General features: G+C 37.6%; 1 long non-coding RNA gene across 1 annotated transcript in view; it reads right to left on the reverse strand.

The window, feature by feature from the left end:
- Positions 1-578: 578 nt before the first annotated feature.
- The window catches only part of LOC144299591 (uncharacterized), a 42,107-nt gene continuing 15,984 nt past the window's right edge, over positions 579-26,701 (reverse strand). Inside the window, exons 2-3 of the long non-coding RNA XR_013366277.1 lie at positions 12,363-12,451; positions 579-854 (exon numbers count right to left, since the gene is read on the reverse strand). This is a non-coding gene — a long non-coding RNA (uncharacterized LOC144299591). The remainder of the gene's footprint in view (positions 855-12,362; positions 12,452-26,701) is intronic.

Raw genomic sequence — 26,701 nt, forward strand, 5'->3', positions numbered from 1 at the left:
AGGAACACAATTCAGTCCATAGTCTTCTGTTTCTGACCCCTGAGTTCATGTCTTATCACTTGCATTCCATCCTAATATCCACAGAAGTCTTAATTCATTCCAGCATCAGCTCTAAAATCTAAAGCCCAAAGTCTTATTTAAATAAAACATAAGTCATATAAAATGAGTGAGATTCCAGATCTGAGGCAAGATTCCTCTCCAGTGATGCACCTGTGAAACAAGAGCTGTGCTTCTAAAATATAATGGTGGAACAGACATAGGATGGACATTCTTTTTCAAAATAGAAAAAGGGAAAGAAAGAGGGGTGATAGGTCTCAAGCAAGCCCAAAACAGAAGGTTAATTGCTAGATCTTGAAGCTTGAAAATAACCCTCTTTGGTTCTGTACTATACGTTCCAAACCCACTGGAGCAGGTCTTATTTCCCGAAGGCTCTGCTAGGCCATGGGCAAACTCCTGAGATTCCAAGAAGCTCACCTCCCAGTGTTCCAAGTGGCAATCGTCTCACCTATTGAAACCAAAACAGCCCCCTCCTCTCTCATACACACACACACACACACACACACACACACACACACACACACACTTTGAAATCATGAGGGCAGCTCCAGTGATCTCTAAATTCCTTGGTTCATTTTTCCCCTTGTCTTGGAAAAGCACACACAATCACATCCAAATAGCCCCATGGCCCAGCCCTGTCATATCTAAGAAGTCTGACAACCTCCCTTCACTTTATCCCGTCTCTGTCCCCTTCAGTTCAAATGCACAGTGTTTCTGATGGGATGACCCCATAATCTACTTATCAAGTGACAGTCCAACATCTTCGGTGCTGTCTTCCAGACACACTTTCTCATTTTCTGCAATATAAATAGAATTATTTATTATAATAATATAATAATTATTTATTATTAATTTATTTATTTGAGAAAGAGGGAGAGAGAGAGGGAGAGAGAGGCAGAGACATAGGCAGAGGGAAAAGCAGGCTTCATGCAGGGAGCCCGATGCGGGACTTGATCCTGGGGCTCCAGGATCATGCCCTGAGCCAAAGGCAGACACTCAACCACTGAGCCACCCAGGCGTCCCCAGATTGAATATATATATTTTAAAATAGTTAGTAGTTCTGATTTCTTTTTATTTAATAATTCCTTCTTCAATTTATTTTTTTCTTCATGTATTTTACTAAAAGCAGTTAGGAGGAACCAAATGATTCCTTCAACACTTTAACATCCACATTTCTAACTTGCACTTCAAAACTCTTCATTATCTAGCTCCAGTCATTTCCACATATTGAGGTATTTGTTACAGCATTGCCACACTTCTCAGTACCAATATTTTAATCTGCTCAGGCTGCTATATAACAAAATACCAAAGACTGAGGGGCATAAGAAACAGGAATTCATTTCTCCCAGTTCTGGAAGCTGTCTAAGATCCAGATGCTGGCCAATCCAATTCCCCAGTGAGGACTCTCTTAGGATTGCAGAAAGCAACCTTCTCCTTTTGTCCTGTCCTGGCAGAAAGAGAGAGAGAGAGAGGAAAGCTCTTTGGTGTCCCTCCTCACAAGAGCAGTAATCCCATCCTGAAGTCCCCTCACTCATGATCCCACTTAAATCCAATAACCTCTCAAAGGCCTCAACTCCAAATAACATCACACTATGGTTACTCCTTCAACACAAAAATGTGGGGACAAAATTCAGTTTATAGCAATGCCTAATAAGGCTTTCATTTTATTTTTTTCTCTTTTTTATTTTAAAACTTAATTTTACTTCATTATAAACATGTTTACATTCAATTTTAGAGGCATAAAATTTTCAGAAAGTCAATGGTATTCCTTAACCTCTTCAATCCCACTGCGAGTACCTAAAGTTGACAGGTTGGACTGCGTTTTGTTGTTGTTGTTGTTCCACGGGTTTTATATATTTTCACTAACATAGAGAATTATGTATACACTTCTGCAGGAGATTTTATTTAATTTTTTAATGGAATCATGATTTACATAGTTTTCTATAACATTTATGTACATTTAGTTCTCATTCTTTTTTAATAGTTGAATGATAATCCTTACTGTGAATGTAATAAAACTGCTCAATCTTTCTCCGTTGCCATTTAAAATAATTTCAAACGTTTTCAGTGTTGCTACTAAAAATCCTTATACACAATAAAAATCTTTATATACATATACTTAGAAGAATATTTTAAGCCAAATGAATATGTCTTACCCTTGTATTTAATGTACTTAATCTTTTCTCCAGTAATCAAGATGTATTTTATCTCTTGATGGATAGGTTAGGGGGTGATTAGAATTGCTCAAACAAGAATTCAAAGAGGGGGAATTACTATTGAGTTTCTTATACGTAACATAAAGCTGTTGAATCCTCAGCAAGGTAATAGATTTGAAAGATGTTTCATTCCCTCTATAGAGACAGACTAGAAGATTGGATTATAGAGTTCTATTATACACCCAGAATCCAACGGAGGAAAATATGAAATGTAGAGATGGAAACCCAAAGCTTTCCTCTTATGCTTCACTTTTATTGTAGAGAGAAAAGGGAAAGAAGAACGGGGGAGGGTTCCCTTTCCCCCTGGAGCTGAGCTTCCAGGCATGCTGGGAGGTAGGAAGATTTATTCTCTAACCTACAGATAGGTAGGGGAAAGTCCAAATTGTTGGGTCTGATGGCAAACTTGACTGGATTTGGTAGGGGAAGCTGGTAAGCTTTTGGAAAAAAAACCAACTGTGGCTATTTCACACATGACCTAAGGCGGTGGCACACCACCCATAGTAGAAGAGGTAAAATGGAAGCACTGTTCTTAAATTTTCAGTGGCCATATAGATCAAAAGACTTAGAAGATGATATCAGTATAGTAAAGAAAAGAATAGTAAAGAAGCCCAGAGGTATGGGAGGCCCATAAACCCTCAGAAGCCTAGAGTTAGCTTGAAGAAGCCACTTTAGAATTAGAGTCAACGCCTGGACCATCCAAATGTCCTTCAACAGGTGACTGGATAAACAAGCCATGGTCTACCTTTTAGCTCCCCAAATTCTAACACTGTTTTCTGAATCACCTCTCCCATGGCTTTACTATCTACTCTTACCCACTTTGCAGTAGCTCAAACTCACTCTGTCTGCCTCTTTATTTTATTAAAGCCACATTAATAGCAATATTCAATGAATTAACAAGAATCACTTTCATCCCTCATTCCTACCTGCACAATATTTTACATGGCCATGATTGAAGTGCTCTGGCTGCTACTTCTTCCCACATAATACAGCTGATATGGCTGACACTGAGAGTCTATCTGCTTTCCCAGCTGTCTCACTGTGATAACACAGCAGCCTCAGATCCATACATAAAACTGCACATTCAGTCACTTGCTTCAGAAGAAGAAAAATCACCTTATATCTCAAAGACCAAGAAAATAGGGATCCCTGGGTGGCGCAGCGGTTTGGCGCCTGCCTTTGGCCCAGGGCGCGATCCTGGAGATCCGGGATCGAATCCCATGTCGGGCTCCCGGTGCATGGAGCCTGCTTCTCCCTCTGCCTGTGTCTCTGCCTCTCGCTCTCTCTCTCTCTCTCTGTGTGTGTGACTATCATAAATAAATAAAAGTTAAAAAAATTTAAAAAAAAAAGACCAAGAAAATAAAGGTTTCTTTCTTAATAGAAAAGATTGTATATTGCTATTACGCAGCAAGCACTAGGTTGCAAAAGGACTTTACTATAGGAGACAACTAACTTTTAGGATCCATACTTTCTGCACCAATAAAATTAAAGTATGTTTTTAAAAGCATTAATTGAAAAAAAAATAAAATAAAAGCATTAATTGTTAATTATCAAGGCCAAATATATTAAGACAAAATGCCTCTTAAAAATGTATTGCCAGGGATCCCTGGGTGGCGCAGCAGTTTGGCGCCTGCCTTTGGCCCAGGGCGCGATCCTGGAGACCCGGGATCGAATCCCACGTCGGGCTCCTGGTGCATGGAGCCTGCTTCTCCTTCTGCCTGTATCTCTGCCTCTCTCTCTCTCTCTCTGTGTGACTATCATAGATAAATAAAAGTTAAAAAAATGTATTGTCAGACAAGGTATAACCTATTCTCAATATTATATTGTCAAAGGTGTTCGAGTTCACTATGGTGATATATTTAATTAGAAACACATTTTTTTATGTTTCCAGAGGTTGGATCAAAGATATTTTTTTTTTCAACTGAAAAATTTGCATTTTCTAGTTCTCCACTGTCTTTCTAAATTAACAACTGTTACTTAGGAAAAAAAAGTATAGTTTATTTAAAATGAAATACCAGCATATTTTAAGGCTTGGATATTGTTGAATATAGTCATTATTAAGTCAGCCCAGCATGGAGCCCAACACAGGGCTCGGTTTCATGATCCTGAGATCATGACCTGAGCCCAAATCAAGAGATGCTTAACTGACTGAGCCATCCAGATGCCCAACAAAGTTTAATCATTTACAATTTTCAAAATGCCAGTATTTGTTTAAAAAAAAACACTGTATTATCATCATATAATGTATTACATATAAGTGTAACAGATATAGTTTTTAATTTGGCATATACTCCCTCTTCTTGTATTGCCATTTGTTGCTGGTTGCTACTTGAGAAACTGGGAATCTCTGCTTAAAAAAAAACAAAGAATTTCTTGTAAAAGAAATAATCATAACATCTAAACCACCTTTTTTTTTTCCTTCCAGAGTTCAATGTTGTAGAATTTCTTTGAGAGCTTAAGGTAGTCTAAAATGGAATCATCCACAGGAAAGGATTGTGATACCTTCTTCCCACTGCTCCCAAAGAAGGGAAGCACCGGCACCCAGGGACCTGTTACAAACTCAGTATATTGCTGAGGTTGCAAAGCTCTTTTTCCAGCACTGTGGCGCTGTTGGCAAGCCCAGGGCTCAGGAAGTCAACAGGTTCCTCAAACCCTCAAAACCATATCTCACAGGGAACTAAACGGGTTAGGTGAGGAGGATCCTTTTCTTCCTTCTCCTTCCTACACCACTCAGACCACTGATGCTAGCAGAGACCCCATCTCAGAAGACCTGAGACTCTATTTCCCTCTGTACAATGCTGATTCTTTTCAGGATCACTTCTACCCAGGAGCAACACAGTCCACAACTTCCCTTTCTTCAAGTTTTCTTCTGTGAAGGACACTTAAAATGTGCTCTTTCATGGGAAGTTCTTTTTTTTTTTTTTTCTTTTTTTTTTCTTTTTTTTCTTTTTTTTTTTCTTTTTTTTTTTTTCTTCTTTTTCTTTTTTTTTTTCTTCATGGGAAGTTCTAAGAAGCCCCGACAGTGGTGTTGGGCAGACATGGAAGGGGTCCTTGCTTATTTTCTACTTGTTGGCAGCAAGACTCTGGCCAGAGACTTGGCCAAGGGTCCTTTTAGAAGCAAATATTCATAAAATGGCAGGCTGTAGCACCTACTCCAATAGATAGGAAGGAATATTTGAGAGTGAAATGTTGGGTTTAGGAACCTCAAAGATTATTACTCTAGACAGGCTATCCATCTGAAAGAGAATATTCTCTCAGATAAGGCTAAAAGTATGGAGCCACTGATTATTATTATTATTATTATTTTAAATTTTTGTTTATTTATGATAGTCACACACAGAGAGAGAGAGGCAGAGGCACAGGCAGAGGGAGAAGCAGGCTCCATGCACTGGGAGCCCAACGTGGGATTCAATCCTGGGTCTCCAGGATAGCGCCCTGGGCCAAAGGCAGGTGCCAAACCACTGCGCCACCCAGGGATCCCTAATATTATTAATGTAAATAGGATTTCATTTTTACCATAAGCTAGCACATGGGACATAAGTTTATAATAGTATTTCTTAACTCTAATTCTGCCCCATAATAAAGATAATGGGAAAATTTCTTGGCAGACAATTCATTGAAAACTGAAAAAAAAATAATTTTTTAAAAAGATTTTATTTATTTATTCATGAAAGACACACACAGAGAGAGAGACAGAGGCAGAGACACAGGCAGAGGGTGAAGCAGGTTCCACGCTGGAAGCCTGATGTCCTGGGACTCCAGGATCATGCCCTGGGTCAAAGGCAGGCACCAAAGCACTGAGCCACCCAGGAATCCCCTAAAATAATTTTTAAAAATATGCAACCACAGTATAATTAATTGAAAAAAGATACAGATATGAAATCAGAAAACTCAAGCTTAAATCCCAATTTTACTGACAACTCAATGAGATTTGAACAAATCACTTAAACTCTATAAGCTCAGATTCTTGGTCAATAAAATGTGAATGTGAGTTACTATTCTGAATGTTTTTTATAATATTTAAATGAGATAGTCAGCTCTTGAAATATATATTAGTTTTCTTATCTAGTTTTCCAATCATATTGTACTTCAAAATAATCAGCACTTTTTTTTTACATTTCATGTGCCATCAGTAAGGAAATGTGTTATAGTAACACTTAGTAGTAGATGCTTAATATTTATATAATAAGTTTTAATACCAGAGTTGGAAGCAGAATTACCTGGATACCCCTGCTATATTTACCAATGAAAATATTAACTCCTACTTTGGTCCAGATTCAATCACAATCTGAAGCAACACTGTAGATTGAACTCCTTCATGCTAAAAGCACACAGAGCATTGAGCCAAAGAGTTGTAAATCTTATAAAATCATATTAAGTGCGATTAAAACCGAAACCCATGTAAAATCAAGAAGTCACTGGTACACCCACTCTCAATATCACCATGATAGAAGCCAAATTTTTAGAAACTAAAATTTTCCTACAGAGTTGAGGATTTTAGACTTCAGCTCAGATTTGGGCTGGCTTAGAGGACAATGTGATATTAGTTCAGCGACCTTCATGCAAAAAAACCTGTGCCTTCTTCACTTAGCAAGGAAGAAGGAATTTAATTAAGGTTATCTTTTAATCCTTTGAGTTCCAGCAAGTGGTGGGAAACATGGAGGGATACCAGGACCATGGAGAGAGCCCAAACATGGAGAAAGCCCAGCATGAATCCAACTCTCCAACCCTAATCACATGCACAAGCATGTTCTCATGCCAACCCAAGATAGGAAAAAGGTCTGTTATCTGACCTGTTGGATCTCTATGCAATTGGAAGGGGAAAGGTGGTTAGAAATAAGAGAAACAGTGTGACAAATAACTGATATGTTTTTCTTTTTCCAAGTATTCTTAATAGATAAAGAAGGAAAGTAACTGCAAGTTTGCACTTGTTGCCTTAGGTAGTAGTGGTTTTTGTCTGTTTTAGTTCATTGATTGGTTTTAACTTGATGCCTGAGATGAAATTTACATAGCCAACAAACAATAAAATCCAGAACACAGGAGACTAAAATTAAGACAGTTGAAGTTTAGTGCAGAAGACAACCAATAGATAGGTAGATGATTGATTGATGGATAGATAGATACATAGACAGACAGACAAATGATGTAGAGATAACCACAAATATGCTACTTTCATCTACTGCAGACTTTTGATCATCACCCCCTCATCATGTTCAGCTAAAGGACACTGACAGAGCACCTAAGTTTGTATTTGCACAGCTTTCAAAAGGTATTTATTATATTCATCTTTTAAAGGGAGATAATGAAAACATTCATAGTGAAAAAAAGTTGATATAAAATTGAAAATGATGATGTCAATTCACTGTTCAATCTTTTAAGCAAAGAGAGAGCCTGAAAGTAACACAAGCCAAGAAGAGCAGAGGCAATCTATAGAAACAGGGACTTTATATGTAGCACAATGTCATTAAATTCATATCTTTCAATACTCTGAATGTAATGAGCTAAATGCTCCAATCAAAAGACATAGGGTATCAGGTTGGATAAAAAAGTAAGACTCACCAATATGCTGTCTGCAAGAGACTCATTTTAGACCCAAAGACACTTCCAGATTGAAAATGAGGGGGTGGAAAAATATTTATCATCCTAATGGACATTGAAAGAAAACTGGGGTGGCAAACCTAATATCAGACAAATTAGATTTTACCAAAGACTGTAATAAGAGATGAAGAAGGACACTATATCATAATTAAAGGGTCTATCTAAAAGAAGAATTAACAATTGTAAATATTATGCCTCTAAGATGAGACAGTCAATTGTATATATCAGTTAATAACAAAATTGAAGAAACCCATTGATAATAATACAATAATAGTAGAGGACTTGAAAACCCCACCTATTGCAATGGACAGATAATCTAAGCAGAATATCAGCAAGGAGACAATGGCTTTGAATGACACACTTGAACAGATGGGCCGCACACATATTCAGAACATTCTATCCTAAAACAACAGAATACACATTCTTCTCGAGTACACATGGAACAATCTCCAAAATAGGTCACATACTGGGACACAAATCAGGTCTCTACTGCTACTGAAAGATTAGGATCATTCCCTTTATATTCTCAAACCACAATGCTATGAAACTGGAACTCAATCACAAGAGAAAATTTGGAAAGACTCAAACACACGGAAGGTAAAGAGCATCATACTAAAGAATGAATGAGTTAAAGAAGAAATTTAAGAAGAATTTTTTTAAATTCATGGAAACAAATGAAAATGAAAACACAACTGTTCAGAATCTTTGGGATGCAACAAAGGCAATCCTGAGAGGGAAATAGATAACAATACAAGCCTTTCTCGAGAAACAAGAAAGGTCTCAAATACACAAGTTAATCTTACAGCTAAAGGAGCTGGAGAAAGAATAGTAGATAAGCCTAAACCTAGCAGGAGAAGGGAATCAATAAAGTTTAGAGCAGAAACAATGAAATAGAAACCAAAAAACCAGTAGAACAGACCAACAAAACTAGGAGCTGGTTCCTTGTTTGTGTTTTTACTTTTTAAAGATTTTATTTATTTATTCATGACAGATAGAAAGAGAAAGGCAGAGACAAAGGCAGAGGGAGAAACAGGCTCCTTGTAGGGAGCCCAATGTGGGACTCAATCCCAGACACTGGGATCATGACCTGAGCCAAAGGCAGATGCTCAACCACTGAGTCACCCAGGTGTCCCCGGAGCTGGTTCTTTGAAAGAATTAATGAGATTGATAAACCCCTGGCCAGACTTATAAAAAGAAAACAGAAAGGTCACAAATAAATAAAATCATGAATGAAAAAGGAGAGACCACAAGCAACACCAAAGAAATATAAACGATTATCAGAACATATTATGATAAATTGTGCTGGGGAAAATTGGACAATCACATGCAGAAGAATGAAACTGGACCACTTTCTTACACCATACACAAAGACAAACTCAAAATGGAAGTAAGATTTAAATGAGAGACAGGAATCCATCAAAATCCTAGAGAACAGGTAGAAACCTCTGACCACAATAACTTCTTGCTAGACATGTCTCCAAAGGCAAGAGAAACAAGAGTAATAATGAACTATTGGGACTGCATCAAGAGAAAAAGCTTCTTCACAGCATAGGAAACAGTTGACAAAATGAAAAGACAACCTACAGAATGGGAGAAGATATTTGTAATGACATATCAGATCAAGGGCTAGTATCCAAGATCTATAAAGAACTTATCAAACTCAACACTCAAAGAACAAATAATCCAATCAAGAACTGTGCAGAAGACATGAACAGACATTTCTCCAAAGAAGACATATGAATGTCTTGAATGACATATGAATGACCAACATATACATTAAAAAATGCACATCAGGGAAATACAAATCAAAAACCCCAAGGAAGTACAAGTCAGAACAACTAAAACTAATAAGACTGGAAACAATAAATCTTGGCAAGGATGTGGAGAAAGGGGAATTCTCTTACGCTGTTGTTAGGAATGCAAGTTGGTGCAGCCACTGTGGACAACAGTGTGGAGAGTCCTCAAGAAGTTAAAAATAGAGCTACTCTATGACTCAGTAACTGCCCTACTGGGTATAGACACCAAAGATACAGATGTGAAATGAAGGGGCAACTGCACCCCAATGTTCATAGCAACAATGTCCACAACAGCCAAACTGTGGAAAGAGCCTCGACGTCCATTGATGTGTGTGTGTGTGTGTATAGAGAGAGAATATTCATATATTGAACATTCATATTGAATTAATATATATTCATACATATATATATATGAATACTGTTCAGCCATCACAAAAATGAAATCAACCATTTGCAACAATGTGGATAGAACTAGAGGATATTATGCTAAGCAAAATAAGTCAATCAGAGAAAGACAATTATCATATGGTCTCACTCATATGTGAAATTTAAGAAACAAAACAGAAGATCACAGGACAAAAGAGGGAAAAATAAAACAAGATGAAATCAGAGAGGAAGACAAACCATAAAAGACTCTTAATCATAGGAAACAAACTGAAGGTTGCTGGAGGGGAGGTTGTTGGGGGATGGGGTAACTGGGTGATGGACATGAAAGAGGGCATGTAATGTAGTGAGAACTGGGTATTATATTAGACTGATAAATCACTAACCTCTACCCCTGAATCTAATAACACATTATATTTTAGTCATTTGAATAAAAATAAAAATAAAATAAAATGAGTAAAAATTATTTCTTACTCCTCCATATTTGTTACCCATTCTTCTCTTATTCACATATCCCAGTCCTGACTGGTTTTCTTTAATCCAGCCTGGCCTTTCCCACAACTTGCAGCTGACAACACATACCCCACCACCCTCATCTTTCTTTCTTACCTCCCCTCATTTTTAAATCTATCTTCTCCCAGGTTCAAGCTTCCTTTATGCTCCTGCATTCTATCTCCAGTTGGTTTTGGTGGTAATAAAATTTTTCCCTTCTCTCTTTTTTCAGACTAGTCAACTGATCTTCATTTTTCCCATATTGATCTGCAGTATTCTCTAAAATATTTTTCCTCTGATACTTTCCACTCCTGGCTGCTGCAAGGAATTTTACTCACACCAATTCAGGTATTATAACATAATAAAACCCAGGGCTATTTCCCATAGCCAGCAATCTTCAGTCAATACAGGGGAAGGAAGAAGGGAAAATCCAAATAAATCTTTTCATTTGCCAAAAGGCCTTTTTCTTCTAATTCCGAATCTGCAAGTCCAACATATTAATCTGGGTCAGATTTATTTGACTAGTGTCAGTATGCTCCTGGTGCAACACTGGCTATCCAAGTAACTGCTCTGCATAACCCGCCCCAAAGCCTCAGGTTCAGTCTTGAACATGTCTGACACTTGATTTTACCTTTCCACCATCAGGTTGAGCTCTGTGGGCTCCAAGCACTGTATGCTCCTGGTACCTGACTACTACATATCCTCTCATATCTCTGTGCCTTTGCAGGGGACTCTGCTGCAGACTAAGCCTGAACACAACTCAGCATTCACTGAATGTTCTATGTTTGGGACACTGTGTTTAGTCCTGGGGATAAGAAAATCACTAGGATTAAAATCCTGTTCTCAAGTAGGTCACAGTCTGGAAAAGGAAAATAGGTGCATCGAAAGTATGTAAATTACAAAAAGGAGTTGATATCTGACCCAAATATTGGGAGATGAGTAGAAATTTGTAGAAATCCAAATTCAATAGGCATTTCTCTTACTGTGCCTTGAGTTCTCTGAAGAATTCAACTTGATTTAATTCTTAAAACAAGGCCATCCTTTTGGTATAGCAGAAAATAGAAGTTATGGCTTAAGAGGTAAAGTAGAGTGAGCGATACTGAGCCATAATGAAGAGTACCTCTGAAAAGGCAAGGTCTTCCAAAGAAAAGAGATAGATCAGGAAATGGCCAAAAGAGCTGAAAGGTAACATGATGCTTTACATAGCTGTGTGCAAATGAGATTTAAAAATATATTTCAACTCATGATTTCTTTAATTGAGAAGAAATTGTACCATTAGAGAATCTCTTTTTGATTACTGTATTTATCCCACTAGCACTTTCTCTAACTAGGGATAATATTTATATTTGAGCAAAAAAATAAAAATTTTAGTGATTCTTTTCTAAAACCTTCAAGAAAACATAAATAAAGTGGTACATTTTTAAAATATGATTACTCATCTACAACAGGAAATATGATTCAAGTTTTTTATACTTAATACACGGATTATTTTATCAGATCAACCTGCATAGGCCAAAGCTGAGATGCCTGCCCTGCTGGGTGAGATATTTTGTATACAAGTTTATTGCCAAACTACCAACATAAAAGCCAAGACCCTTTAATGATTTCTTTCCTAATTTAAAACTGCTCACTCTGTTGAAGGGTTCTTACTTGATTCATATTCAGTTATTATCTGATTAGGACCATTTCCCTAACTTAAAGAAGAAATAAATCCTGAGCAAATTCAGTCAATTCTTATTCTGGTTCAGAAATCTTCAGTCTTGTCAGCCAAATGGCATCCCTTCTCCCATCTGTGTTTCTACAGTAGCTACAAAAAGCTTACCTGGCCCCACCTCTGGTTTTTTGAATGGTCCTGGGAATGGCCTCTGGTTAAAGCTGAGCCAATCAAGTCTTTCATCAAGGACTTGCTACCTGGCGATGAGGGAAGGGATTCAGTGAGCAAAGAAGCTGTGAGGTTTGCTGCTTGAGAATGCTTGATGCAACCTCTCCCACCAGGTAGGTGAAGTTGGCCTGCAGGTGAGAAAGTGGGTGGAACATAGGTGGAAAGTAAGGCTGCACATGGAGTGTGCACAACATTCCCCACCTTGCACCTGGTTTCATGGGCCCCTAAGGTTTAACTCTATCACTGGTGCAGGAACCCACAATTTTCCATGTTTGTTTTTCCATGTTTTAATTTTATTTTCTTTATTTACAGCCATAAGAGTTGTGAATAATAACCATTCAAACACTTAAAGGATAATTGTATTCATTATCACAAAACCTGAAAGTAAGTTACAATCTCATACCTTTATTATATAAGGTCACCGGTACTACGATATGTTATTAGATATTGTATCTATGATTTATTTTAAGAAATTGGCTCAGATGATTATGGAGGTAGAAAATCACAGGCCAGCAGGCTGAAAGCCAGGCAGTATTTGATGCTGCAGCTTTAAAGCAGAATTCCTTTTCCAGGAAACCCTAGTCTTTGCCCTTAAGGTCTTCAAATAACTGGATAAGGCCCTTTCATGGGGCCTTGTTATGGAGGGAAATCTGTTTTTTTTTTTAAGTCCACTGATTGTAAATATTAGCTATGTCTATGAAATTGGTGTTGGATCAAACAACCATGTACTTACTACAATCTGGCCAAGCTGGCACATAAGACTTACTATCATGCTGTCTTTATTCCACAAATATCTAAATAATTGGACAACTTTTAAGTATCTTTTTTTAAAGACTCATTTATTTGAGAGAGAAAGAGAGAGAGAGAAGGGGTGAAGGGTGAGGGGCAGGGGGAGAGAGAATCTCCAGCAGACTCCACATTGAGCAGAGAGCCTAACGTGGGGGCTCTATCCCAGGACTCTGAGATCATGACCTGAGCCTAAACCAAGAGTCAGAAACCACTAAGGCTGCATCATCTAGGCACCCCAACTTTTAAGTGTCTTTCCTGTTCCCTAATTTGGGTAAATAAAATATGTCCATAGACCTAATACTCTAGAGCTTTAAATTGAGCCTTATGATTCTGAAGCTAGTAATAAAGCACTCAGATAGTATTTATGCAATGTATAAGGTCAGCAAAAATCCCTGAAGTGAATTACATCCCTGTAGGCACAACAGGACCATCAGTGATTATTCTGAATATAAATATCAAGTATTTACTCAGTAACAGGTAAAAGCTTTTGTGTAATGTTGTTTTGCTGCTGAGCATTATAGGTAAAAACATGAATATTCCTTCTGAAATAATGAGGTGCTAAATCAGCATCCACCAAAAAATATTTTAGAGAATCGATATTCATTTATTTAATCTTGCTGCCTTTCCTAACCAACACCCGAAAGCAAGGTTACTTTAAAACATTTGATAAATAGTGTAACATCAAATGGGAAAATTAATCAGTGCTTTTCTTCTAACGCATAGCAATCCATCATGCATGGACGATTTCCTTTCTTTTAAAATGCTGCTTATGTACTACTGTTCAAATATTTACAGGTGTTCTTCTTTATATAGTGTTACTTGATCCATGGGGTGGATATTCAGTAGATTGACTTTGGATCAATAATTTAGCATAATAATCTTTAAATAATACAGCAAGACCAGAAAAAAAAGTCAGAATAGAAGTCAGGAGATGGATGTGCTTGTTTAGACCTTGGGCAAATTATTTCATCTTAAAATAGGTCAAGAACATTTGATGGAAGAAAAACTGGGTTTAAGTTCACACTTAAACTCTCGCTAGCCATACAATCTATGGAAAGGTTAGACCTTCATTTTTTCTCCACTGTAAAACTTTGATAGCTGTAGCAGCTTTCCAGAGTGGCCGTGAATATGAAATATGAAGGCATTTAGCACAAGGCCTGGCACAGACGGCATTCAGGAAATGCACACTAGTTTAATTTTCCTCTCTTGGTGTTAGTTTTTCTCATCACTATAATTTAGAGGATGGGCCAAATGACTCCTTAGGTGCAGTCTTCTCCCAAATTTGTGTGTTCTAAAGACTAATGATAAATTTATTTGCACTTTGAATAGTCAGTTCCATGAAGTTTTCTATTCAACTGTGCCCTTTTCAGAGAAGGCTTAGGATAAAGACCCAGCAAAGACTCCTAACGTGTCCCTTGTTAGGAGACAGTGCTATGGAAGATATTTAGTACTTTATTTATGACAGCAGGCATCTATCTTAACTGAATTAGTCTCTGATAACATGAAAAACATGGCTTTGTAGTGAGTTGCTTTGGAGCATGAATATGTCTGGATCCAGCTATTCCTGATTTTAACCAATGACTTATGTTCGCAAAATCTTAGTGCTTTTTCTATTAATCACCAATGTCTCTTTATAGATAGTAAAGCAGAAATCAAAGTTAACCAATTAGTCTTATAAATCAAGGATGAATGAACCTACCTCTTTGAAAATAACAAACTTGTCCAACTACCAGGGTGATGCTCTGGTCATGGTTACAAGAACTTGGGAAAGTTAAATTAAGAAAATCATTGTGAAATTTCTGTTCATGTCTTTTGCCCATTTCATGATTGGATTGTTTGCTTCTTTGCTGTTGAGTTTAAGAAGTTCCTTATAGATCTTGGAAACTAGCCCTTTATCATCATTTATCGTCATTTGCAAATATCTTCTCCCATTCTGTAGGTTGTCTTTCAGTTTGGTTGACTGTTTCTTTTGCTGTGCAGAAGCTTGTTATCTTGATGAAGTCCCAATAGTTCATTTTTGCTTTTGTTTCTCTTGCCTTCATGGATGTATCTTGCGAGAAGTTGCTGTGGCCAAGTTCAAAAGGGTGTTGCCTGTGTTCTTTAGGATTTGGATGGAATCTTGTCTCACATTTAGATCTTTCATTCATTTTGAGTTTATTTTTGTGACTGGTGTAAGACACAAAATTTCATTCTTCTGCACGTGGCTGTCCAATTTTCCCAGCACCTATTATTGAAGAAATTGTCCTGCTTCCAGTAGGAATGTGAACTGGTATAGCCACTCTGGAAAACTGTGTGGAGGTTCCTCAAAGAGTTAAAAATAGAGCTGCCCTATGACCCAGCAATTGCACTACTGGGGATTTACCCCTAAGATAAAGATGCAGTGAAAAGCCGAGACACGTGCACCCCGATGTTTATAGCAGCCATGTCCACAATAGCCAACTGTAGAAGGAGCCTTAGTGTCCATCGAAAGATGAATGGACGGGGATCCCTGGGTGGCTCAGCAGTTGAGCACCTGCCTTCAGCCCAGGGTGTGATCCTGGGGTCCCGGGATCAAGTCCCACATCGGGCTCCCAGCATGGAGCCTGCTTCTCCTTCTGTCTGTGTCTCTGCCTCTCTCTCTCTCTCTCTGTGTGTGTGTGTGTGTCTTTCATGAATAAATAAAAAACTTAAAAAAAGAAAGATGAATGGATAAAGAAGATGTGGTCTATATATACAATGGAATATTCCTCAGCCATTAGAAACGACAAATACCCACCATTTGCTTCAACGTGGAGGGAATTGGAGGGTATTATGCTGAGGGAAGTAAGTCAATCAGAGAAGGACAATCATTATATGGTTTCACTTATATGGGGAATATAAAAAAATAGTGAAAGGGATTAAAGGGGAAAGGAGAGAAAATGAGTGGCAAAAATCAGAGTGTGACAAAACATGAGAGACCCCTAACTCTGGGAGACAAACAAGGGGTAGTGGGCAGAGGGATGAGTGATGGGCACCGAGGGGGGCACTTGACAGGATGAGCATTGGGTGTTATAATATATGTTAGCAAATCGAACTCCAATATAAAAGTATACATATATATGAAAAAAAAAAAGATGGGGATCCCTGGATGGATGGCTCAGTGGTTTGGCAGCTGCCTTTGGCCCAGGGCACGATCCTGGAGTCCCAGGATTGAGTCCCGCCTCAGGCTCCCTGCGTGGAGCCTGCTTCTCCCTCTGCCTGTGTCTCTGCCTCTCTCTCTCTCTCTCTCTCTCTCTCTATGTCTCTCATGAATAAATAAATAAATAAATCTTAAAAAAAAAGAAACTCATTGTGATCAACTGCACATAATTTTCTAAGTGTAATCCCGCATTAATTTCCAATCTGAAAACAAATGAAGAAGTCACAAAGTGTTAGCTCTTGGAGTCCCTTCACCCATCAAGTAAAACCTCCTCTAGCCCATCTTTTGAAATTCTATGTCTGCTGAGATTTCCTCGTCCTGGAGACATAGGAGCCATGGAACAGAACCACATCTCTCACCCATGGAAGGTAGGTACAGTCTCAGGGTCACTCGCTGGCCCACAGACTGTGTCCTCCTGTCACTCTTGGGTATGTTCTTCTGAAGCTGCACCATGTCATATAGTCAGTAAGTATAGTCACTGTCCACAACTCTCAAATAAATTATGCAAACAAAATATGTGTATAGAGGGGCACGTGGGTGGTTCAGTGGATAAGTGTCTGCCTTCAACCCAGTGTGTGATCCTGGAGAGCTGGGATCGAGTCCCACATCAGGGTCCCTGCATGGAGCCTGCTTCACCTTCTGCCTGTGTCTCTGCCTCTCTCTTTGTCTCTAATGAATAAATAAATATAATCTTTAAAAAATATATGTATAGAAATGGAAATGGAGGAACAGTACATTTTAAAATGGTGACTTGTGATTTGAGGGATATTTGCAATATTCAGGGGGAAGGGGGCTTGTCAGGTAGGCCACCCTTCCCCTGGCCTTGATATTGATGGCAAAAAAAGTTTCAAGGGAAAGAGTTTCTTATTCACTATATGCTTCTGCTCTTGTGGTCTGTCTTTCTGAATTATTGCACAGCTGCTCCTAACCAATAGCACTTTTAAGTGTGGGGAACAAATGATCTCCCAATTTTGAAATGTCCTGGGACATTCTTTCCCAGAGTTCATTTCTCAGAATGAGTTAATAGATGTTATATATGTTTAAAGGGGGCAGTTTCCTGGGCATGTGCATTTAGTAAACATAAAAGTTTTGTTGTTGTTGTTGTTTTCTAGAACTTCTCAGAACCTAGAACATGCAGACCTTTTTTTTTTATAAATTTATTTTTTATTGGTGTTCAATTTGCCAACATACAGAATAACACCCAGTGCTCATCCTGTCAAGTGCCCGCCTCAGTCATGCAAACTTTCATTATGAATATCTAAGAAAAAGATAAAGAATATTTCCAAAGTTTATTTGGCCATTGTTGTGGGTTGAATCATGTTCCCCAAAAAGATTTATTGAAAGCTAAATCCCTGGTACTTGTGAATCTGATCTTATTGGAAATAACCTTTATAGATACTATGCTCTGAATTGTGTCCCAATATTTAAATGTTAAAGCCCTAACTACTAATGTGACTGTATTTGAAGTAAGAAAGTAACCTTAATTACTTAATTACTTAATTACTTAATTAAGTAACCTTAATTACTTTCTTACTTCAAATACAGTCACATTAGTAGTTAGGGCTTTAACATTTAAATATTGGGACACAATTCAGAGCATAGTATCTATAAAGGTTATTTCCAATAAGATCAGATTCACAAGTACCAGGGATTTAGCTTTCAATAAATCTTTTTGGGGAACATGATTCAACCCACTTATTTGAATTTATTTAAATCATGTAAAAATTTTATTCATGAGATGATTGGAAGTTTGAACACCAACTGGTATTTCATAATAATAATGAATCTTTGTTAATTTTTTAGGTGTTATTATGGTATTAAAGTTATCTGTTTTAAATAAAAAAAAAAAAAAAAAAAAAAAAAAAAGGTTAACTGAGTCCAGTAGGACTAGTACCCTTATAAAAAGAAGCACCAGACATGCTTCCTCTTTCTCTCTCCTTCTCCCCCTCCCACTCCCACCCTCCTCTTCCTCCTAATTCTTCCTCCCTTCCCTCTCCTTTTCTCTCTCCACCATAGGAGGGCACGGCAAGGAGGCACCCATCTGCAGGCCAGGAATAGCACTTTCACTAGACACAGAATCTGCCCATCCCTTCATCTTGGACTTCCCAGCCTCCAAAACTATGAGAAAATAAACTTTGGTTTATGCCTCCCAGCCTATAAGTGTTGTGTTATATCAGCTAGAGCTAAGACGCCAGTTCTAATCAAGCTACAATGAGGTCACACTAGATTACGGTGGGCCTGAATACAGTGACTGTGTCCTCATTAGAGGGAGGTTTAGACACAACCCACACAAAGGGTACATGACCTTGTGAACTTAGGGGAGGAGAATGGAGTTATGTGACACAAGCCAAAGAACATGAAGGATTGCTTCAACCAGCAGAAGCTAAACTAGGCAGGTGGATGATTAGTTTTGGAGGAAGCACAGCCCTGTTGGCACCTTGATTTTAGACTTGTAGCTTCCAGAGCCATGAGAGAATAAATTTCTGTTATATAAATCTATCCAAGTTTGTGGTACTTTGTTATGGCAGCCCTCGAAAATTAACTAAGCCATGGAAACACCTTGCTCTGTGGAAAAATCTAGAGAATTAAGAATCCATGGAAAAGTGTTGGGAAACATTGTCTTTAAGCCTACAACCCCTCCACACCATAACTGCCCTTTAAGACATATATTAGTTCCTTTAGGTTTACTCTAACCCACTTACACTCTCCCTCCTCTGAACTCTTATCATCCCATATCATTGGCCATCTTCTCATTGCTTTGTAATATTCTTGAATTATTTTATCTTAGTAAATCTTACAGCTGTCCTTGATGCAAGCTTGCAATTTGGGATTTAGCTCAACAGATCCTTACATGAGCATGCCAGTTCACTCTGCTCCCACGCACTCAGATTGTTCCATCTTAAATGCCCTGTCTTTGTTCTCTCATCTCCCACTCTCCACTATCCATTTCCATAACTCTAAAGTTTTCCAAAGTCCAACTGAACTGTCACTCCCTGAAATCCCTCAGCATTCCTAGTCAGAAATAAACTCTTCCATCTCTGAAGCCACAAAGCACGTATTCCTTTGATAAAGCACTTTTTACCGTGTTGTATTTGGACTGAATGAACTGGCCCCGTGTATCATTATCTGTGGAACATGAGGTCGCATCTGCTCATTTCTATGGTTTTGCTTTGCCGAGTACAATATGCAGGGTGGAGAAAAGCCCAGTGCTCTGGAACAGGACAAACTTTGCAGAAGAAAAGAAAACTGAAAGTGATGACTGGACACTTGTATGGCTAATTAGAGAGAAACATGGAAAACAGAACAAATGGCTAACTATCCACGTGAATTCACGATGTGCTATGTAAACTTCTCCAGCTCCTAAAGAAAACATCAGTAAAGTTTACGTGAATCACCAATGCAAGAATGTCCCTGTGTGTATGTGAATTGACAGATGAAGCAAAAAGCAAAGTTAAACTCTAAGATGGGTGAGAAGTAAAAATAAAGGTTATCAGCTGTGTTGAGGTTGCACATATTATTTACATGTTTTCTGTATAAACTGTAAACTACCAGAGGTTGCGGTAGTTTCTGAAGGAACTTTAGATTCCTCACAGTTGCTAGCATGATCTTATTGCATATTAGTAAACACTTTTAGTGTTCCCATGAGCTAGATGCTATAACGATAATTTGATTCTTGATGCATGAAGTGTTTGTAAGGAACAAAGATGGCTCAGGTGAATCACCCAAGTTATATGGATTATAAGTGGCAGATGAGGGTTTTGGACCCATACAATGACACCAGATCTTCCACACTTGGCCAGCTGTCCTGAGCCCCAGTGTGTAAGCAGCTGCTGAATAAGTGAAATGAATAAATGTTCAATGTTTATTAAATGCATGCTGATGGATTGATATTTAGGGCTTGTTCCTGGCCTTTTTAGATAAAATCATAGGAAAAGATTAGGTATTTTCCTCCAAATACTTTCATGGTAGAGGTAGAGTATTGGCCAAAAAGAGCAGTGGTTCTGATTCTGGTCCTCACGTTTATATTCCCTACTGGAATTTCTATTGCAGCCTCAACAAGAAGCTGCTAAGAATAAGGTTTACTTATGATATGGCATAATAAGCAATGAAAATGGGTAATGACTTAATTTCCAGCACAAATCAGAAGTCTGGAGTAAAACCACAAGACCCATGAAATCTAGCAGAACCAGTCAAGTGAATAATTATTTGACTACTTGATGCAAGGCATGGGGTGAACTCTGAGACATCAGTGATTGTCATAAGTTATCCATCTTCCTTTTTTTCCATATTTCAATCACTTCAATATTACTAAAAAATAGAGGATTGACGCAGGCAGAACATGCCCAGAAACTAAATAAATCACTAGTATAATGACTCAAAAAGGAAAGAAAAAAATTAATATAAGCCAAGAGAAATTTTGGATTAGTTCTGAAAGACAAATAATAATCAAAAAGAGGGATCCCTGGGTGGCGCAGCGGTTTGGCGCCTGCCTTTGGCCCAGGGCACGATCCTGGAGACCCGGGATCGAATCCCACGTCAGGCTCCCGGTGCATGGAGCCTGCTTCTCCCTCTGCCTGTGTCTCTGCCTCTCTCTCTCTCTGTGACTATCATAAATAAATAAAAATTTTAAAAAAATAATCAAAAAGAAAAATAACTTAGCTAAAAGCTAACTAATCAGATTAATTAATAACTCTCCCTGCATTAGATTATTTGTTCCAATAAGGATATAGCAAAAATAAAGTGAGGGGACACTATATCTTATCTGGACCTGCTTTAGAAAGGTTTGCATAAAATTGAGAAATTTATCTTACTGATAAAATACTAGAAACATAAAGAAGGAAAAATATTTTAAGATAATGGAAATATAAATTAAAAATTAGACTCAAAGAAAATTTAGATCCCACCCCCAGGTCTTATAGCTCTGAGTTTTTCACATTAATATTATTTTCTACACTTGTACAAAAATTAATAATTACATTTAAAATACTTTTTATTTTACTGGTTTAAGTCCAAGATGTTACAATTTTCATATAATGTGTTCCACAAATATTAAGGCCTTGTTTTCAGAGATATGGTTATTAAAAAAAAAATTCTAAGGGCACATGGGTGGCTCAGTGGTTAAGTGACTAACTTTGCCTCCGGTCATGATCCCGGGGTCCTGGGATTGAGTCACGCATCAGGCTCCCTGCGAGAAGCCTGCTTTCCCTCTGCCTATGTCTCTGCCTCTCTCTGTGTGTCTTTTGTGAATAAATAAATAAAATCTTAAAAAATAAAAAAATCTGAAAAGAGCAAAAAAGAAGAGTTGACTGAAGATTTTATTAAATAATGACTGGCACAGTGTTCTTGTCTCCACTTCCTGAAAATAAGATCACGCATTCTTGTTAAAGATTAGCTTTTTCAAAATAATGCTATCGTGAGACTCTAGAAGCTGGAGATATTGGGAGAATGTTAATCATAAGCACTCTCCAGAAGAACTAGACTCCCAGGGCAATCCTCCTTATCCAGAAAACCCTGCCTCGCTTTGTAGAGCAACAGGGATTTATTACCCACTGGACACTCACACTTCAAAATCTACTTAGATTCAAGAGGTGAGGCTGGCAGTCATCAGCCTAGGATCAAGTTAAGGACCACCTGCTGACTGTAGCATGGGTGAAGTCATTGCATGATCCTGGCCCTTCATAGTCTGAGCAGAAAAAATCTGAATTTTATCTCTTTATTGATGTTGGAGCCTCCTACATACCTTGAATATTTAGATACTGCAGTCAAACCTGTAACAAAACTATGTCTCTTCAGTTTTGTTTAATCCTAGGTATGTCACTGTTTTTGGTGCAATTGTAAATGGGATCAATTTCTTTTTTTTTTTTTACTGCCTCATCATTCATTGGTGTCTAGAAATCATGCTCCTTCCCCAATGTTGATCCATAAAGTCAATCCCAGCTTATAGGTTAGACTGCAAATTTGCCCATATTTAACAATGTTGTTTAAATTCTGACCTTTCCAAACTTGAAGCTATACACATGTGACCCAGACATAGTTTGTGATACAATGAAACAATTATTAACTGTACTACGACCCAATGTCACTCAATAAAGAAAATTACTATTTCAAATCAAATTAGTAGATAAGCAGCACCTTTGAGGTGCCCCAGGGTAAGAATGAGAAGACTCCTGACTGATACTTATAAAAATTCAGCTTCCTGAGCACGGTTCATCTCTAAATAGTCTCTAAATAGATTATTTTAATTTATTTGCACAGGTTTCATATTTGCATCCCCATTTTAGGCAGGATAGAACAGATTTTAAGGCAACTTGTATTAGGGAAATAACATGTGATTAATTGAATGAATATTAAGATAAGGTAAAAGAATGTTTCCCAGGCTCATAAACTCAGCTATATCTGGATACAGGTTTTACTTTATCTAAAGAAAAATGTATACCTTAAAGAGGATGACCTGCTCATAAAAAGAAGTCAAAAGAAATAAACGTGGTCAATATTTATTGACCTGAAAGTATAGTTTTCAAAATAATTGAAAACATGACTCTCAGACAAATGAAAAGTTAGCAAAGTTGACTAAAATTTACTAATTAAGGAAACAGCTAAATAGTATCCTAGTACAAAGAATTTAAGACAATGGATATTTATTTTAAATGGAAAAGGTAATGCTAAAATAGGATTGCAAAGTTAGATGTAAAACTGGTTAATATTGATGATGATAACAATTATAGTCCAAACAACATCCTACGGTAATTATTTAATTAGCTTCAAATATTGCTCCAAAAAAGTTCAAAAACTATCTGCCAAGATGATGTTTCAAAAAAGATGGCAACATAGGAGGCTCTGGAATTTCCTTTCTTCCATGGACATCTCAAATATACATCTACACACAGAGCAATTCTCTCTGAGAAAGATCCAGAAGCTAGTTGAGTGGCTCCTACATGTCAGGTAACTGAAAAGGAACTAGTATCAAAATGGATAGAAAAGGCTGAGACAAACTCTTGCCATCAATTATACCTCTGGTCCACAGTCATAAAGTCAGGAAAGAACTCCAATTCTCAGCTTCTCCCGGAGGAGCAAAGGGTTTGGAACACACATATAGCACCTCAAACTTTGAGTCTCCTGCTCAGGGTGATGGCAAGCAAAGAAACAGTTTTTAAATGCACACAGAATGTGGCTCACAGCTATAAACCAGGGCTCAGCTCCAGAGAACAGGCAAAAATGTCAACAAGGTCGGGAGAACAATGCACGAACAAAGTGAGAATTTTGACAAAGAGAGAAAATATTTTAAAAGAACTACCAGATAAAGTATTCTTGGTTGCATGTTCTTCTCATTTAGGACCCTGAATATATCCTGCCAGCCCTTTCTGGCCTGCCAGGTCTCTGTGGAGAGGTCTGCTGTTACCCTAATATTCCTCCCCATAAAAGTCCGGGATTTCTTGTCTCTTGCTGCTTTAAGGATCCTCTCTTTATCTTTGGAATTTGCAAGCTTAACTATTAAATGTCGAGGTGTTGAACGGTTTTTATTGATTTTAAGGGGGGATCTCTCTATTTCCTGGATCTGAATGCCTGATCTTTGTACACTGTGTCCTAGATGGCAGTAGAGTGTAGTGGTTAAGGGCTGAGTTCTGCAGCAAAGCCACAGCTGCCTGCACATCATGGGCCTGCCTCTTGTGTCACCCGACTGCTTCCTCACCTATAAAATGTGAACAGTAGAACTTTATCTACTTCTCAGCAATAACTGAAGGATTGAATCTAGTGTGCCTGGCACTCAGTTAATACTGATGATTATTATTCATCTTGATTCATTTTGATTTTTCCTCCATATTTCCCTTTAATGTCAAATGGTCAAAAGCCAAAAAAAATTTTTTTTAAATAAAAATTCAGGCCTTTCTCCTTTAAAAAAAAAAAAAAAGTACTACCAGAAATCTCAGAGCCTAGAATGTATGAACTGAATTAAAAATTTCAATAGAGAAAGTTGATAACAGATTTGATTAATTAGAAGAAATGTTCAGCAAATTTGAAGACAGGAGAGTAGAATTCATTCAATCGGAGAAGCAAAAACAAAGAAGTGAAAAAGAGTGAAGATGGCTTAAAGGATTTACATAATATCATCAATATAGTCATCATAGGGATACCAAAATGAGAAGAGGGAGAGAAAGGGGCAGGAAGTTATTCACAGAAAAAAAAATGGCTGGGGGATCCCTGGGTGGCTCAGCGGTTTGGCGCCTGCCTTTGGCCCAGGGCATGATCCTGGAGTCCCAGGATCGAGTCCCGCATCGGGCTCCCGGCATGGAGCCTGCTTCTCCCTCCTCCTGTGTCTCTGCCTCTCTCTCTCTATGTCTATCATAAATAAATAAATAAATAAATAAATAAATAAATAAATAAATAAATAAATAAATAAATGATTTTTAAAAAAAGAAAAGAAAAAAATGGCTGAAAATGTCCCTAACCTAAAGGGTAAAATAGACATTCAGATTTAAGAAGCCCAAAGAGTATCAAATAAGATGAAAACAAAGATATCCACACTAAGGCACTTTATAATTAAATTGTCACAATTTAAAGACAAAAGACTTGAATGTAAACCTGAAACCATGAAAATCCAAGGAGAAAATGCATGCATAGGGATAAACTCCTTGACACTGGTCTTCGTAATGATTATTTGGATTTGACATCAATAGCAAAGGAAAAAAGCAAAATTAAACAAGTGGGACTGCATCAAACTAAAAAGCTTCTGCACAGCAAAATAAACCACCAACAAAGTGAAAAGGCAGTCTATGGAGCAGGAGCAAGTATTTGCAAATCACATATCTGATAAACAGTTAATATCCAAAATATACAAGGAGCTCATAGAACTCACTAGGAAAAAACAACCCAATTTTAAATGGACAGAGGAACTGAATAGACGTTTTTCCAAAGAAGATATTTAAAAGTGGCCAAGAAGTACATGGAAAAGTGTTGACCAGCCCTCATCTTCAGGGAAACACAGAATAAAACCACAATGAGATGTCACCTCACACCTGTGAGGATCGCTGTTACCAAACAGAACAGAGATGACTCATGCTGCCAAGGGCACGAGGTAAAGGGAATCCTTGTACACTGTTGATGGGAATGTAAACTGATAAGGCCACTATGAAAAACAGCATAGAACTTTCTTAAGAAATTAAAATTCAGTTAATTAAAAATTAACTACCATAGATCCAGCAATCCCACTTCTGGATATACATCTCATGAAAATGAAATCATTAACTTAAAAAGGTGTCTGTACTCCTGTGTTCACTCCAGAATAATCCATAAATAGCCAAGACATGGAAACAACTTAAGTATCTGTCAAAGGATAACTGGATAAAGATGAGTGGGTATATACATATACATTACCCTGGAATATTATTTAGCCTTCAAAAAAGAAGGAAATCTTGGCATTTGCAACAACATGGATTAACCTGTAGGGAATTATGCTACGTGACAGAAGCCAGAGGAAAACAAATATTGCATGGTGTCACTTCCATGTCAAATATAAAAAAGAAAAAAACCTAAAACCATAAAGAGAGTAGAGTGGTGGTTGCCAGGGCTGAGGGACGGGGAAAAATAGGAGATATTGGTTAAGGGTACAAGCTTTCAGTTACAAGATAAAGTCTGAGGATCTAATGCCTGACACAGCATTTTAATTGTTAACAATGTTTTGTATTGTATAATTAAAAATTGCTAAGAGAGTCGAACTTAAGTTCCTACACACACATAAAAGGTAGAAAATCCATTGATATCTGCTCCCCCTCCATTGATATCTAATAATAGGTAAGACCAAAGTATGACCTTTTCCCAAATATCAATCTTTAAATATAAACCTGTTTCTAGGTTTCCGATTTTGTAAAAAAGAAATTTAAAAAAATTCCTACCTCATTGGAAGATTGTAAAAATTAAAGACATTACATATAAAGGGCTCAGAATCTGCCTCGCATATTATATTGTTTGCAATACATATGAGTTTTAATGATTATTTTATATTATTGCCATTATTATTAGAATATCATCATTTAATTATAATGCATGTTCAAGTCCCACAAACTCAGAGTACTGTTTATTATGACAGGATATACACAAAAATATATACAGGGCATTCACTTGAGCATCAGTTTGTTTTTATTCACTTGCTGGTTCTGTTTTTTTTTTATTCTTGCATAAATAATACTTCCTGTATTTGACATGTTTTGGTGACTTGATGAATAATGAGCATCATGTATATGGGTTCAAAGGTGCTCATAATACCTTATGCCATACTAATTTCTAATTCACCTCCCTAGAGAACTGGCTACTTGTACGGTATCTCAAATCCCACCTT

This window comes from Canis aureus, chromosome 27, assembly GCF_053574225.1.
Source record: "Canis aureus isolate CA01 chromosome 27, VMU_Caureus_v.1.0, whole genome shotgun sequence".
Lineage (NCBI taxonomy): Eukaryota > Metazoa > Chordata > Mammalia > Carnivora > Canidae > Canis > Canis aureus.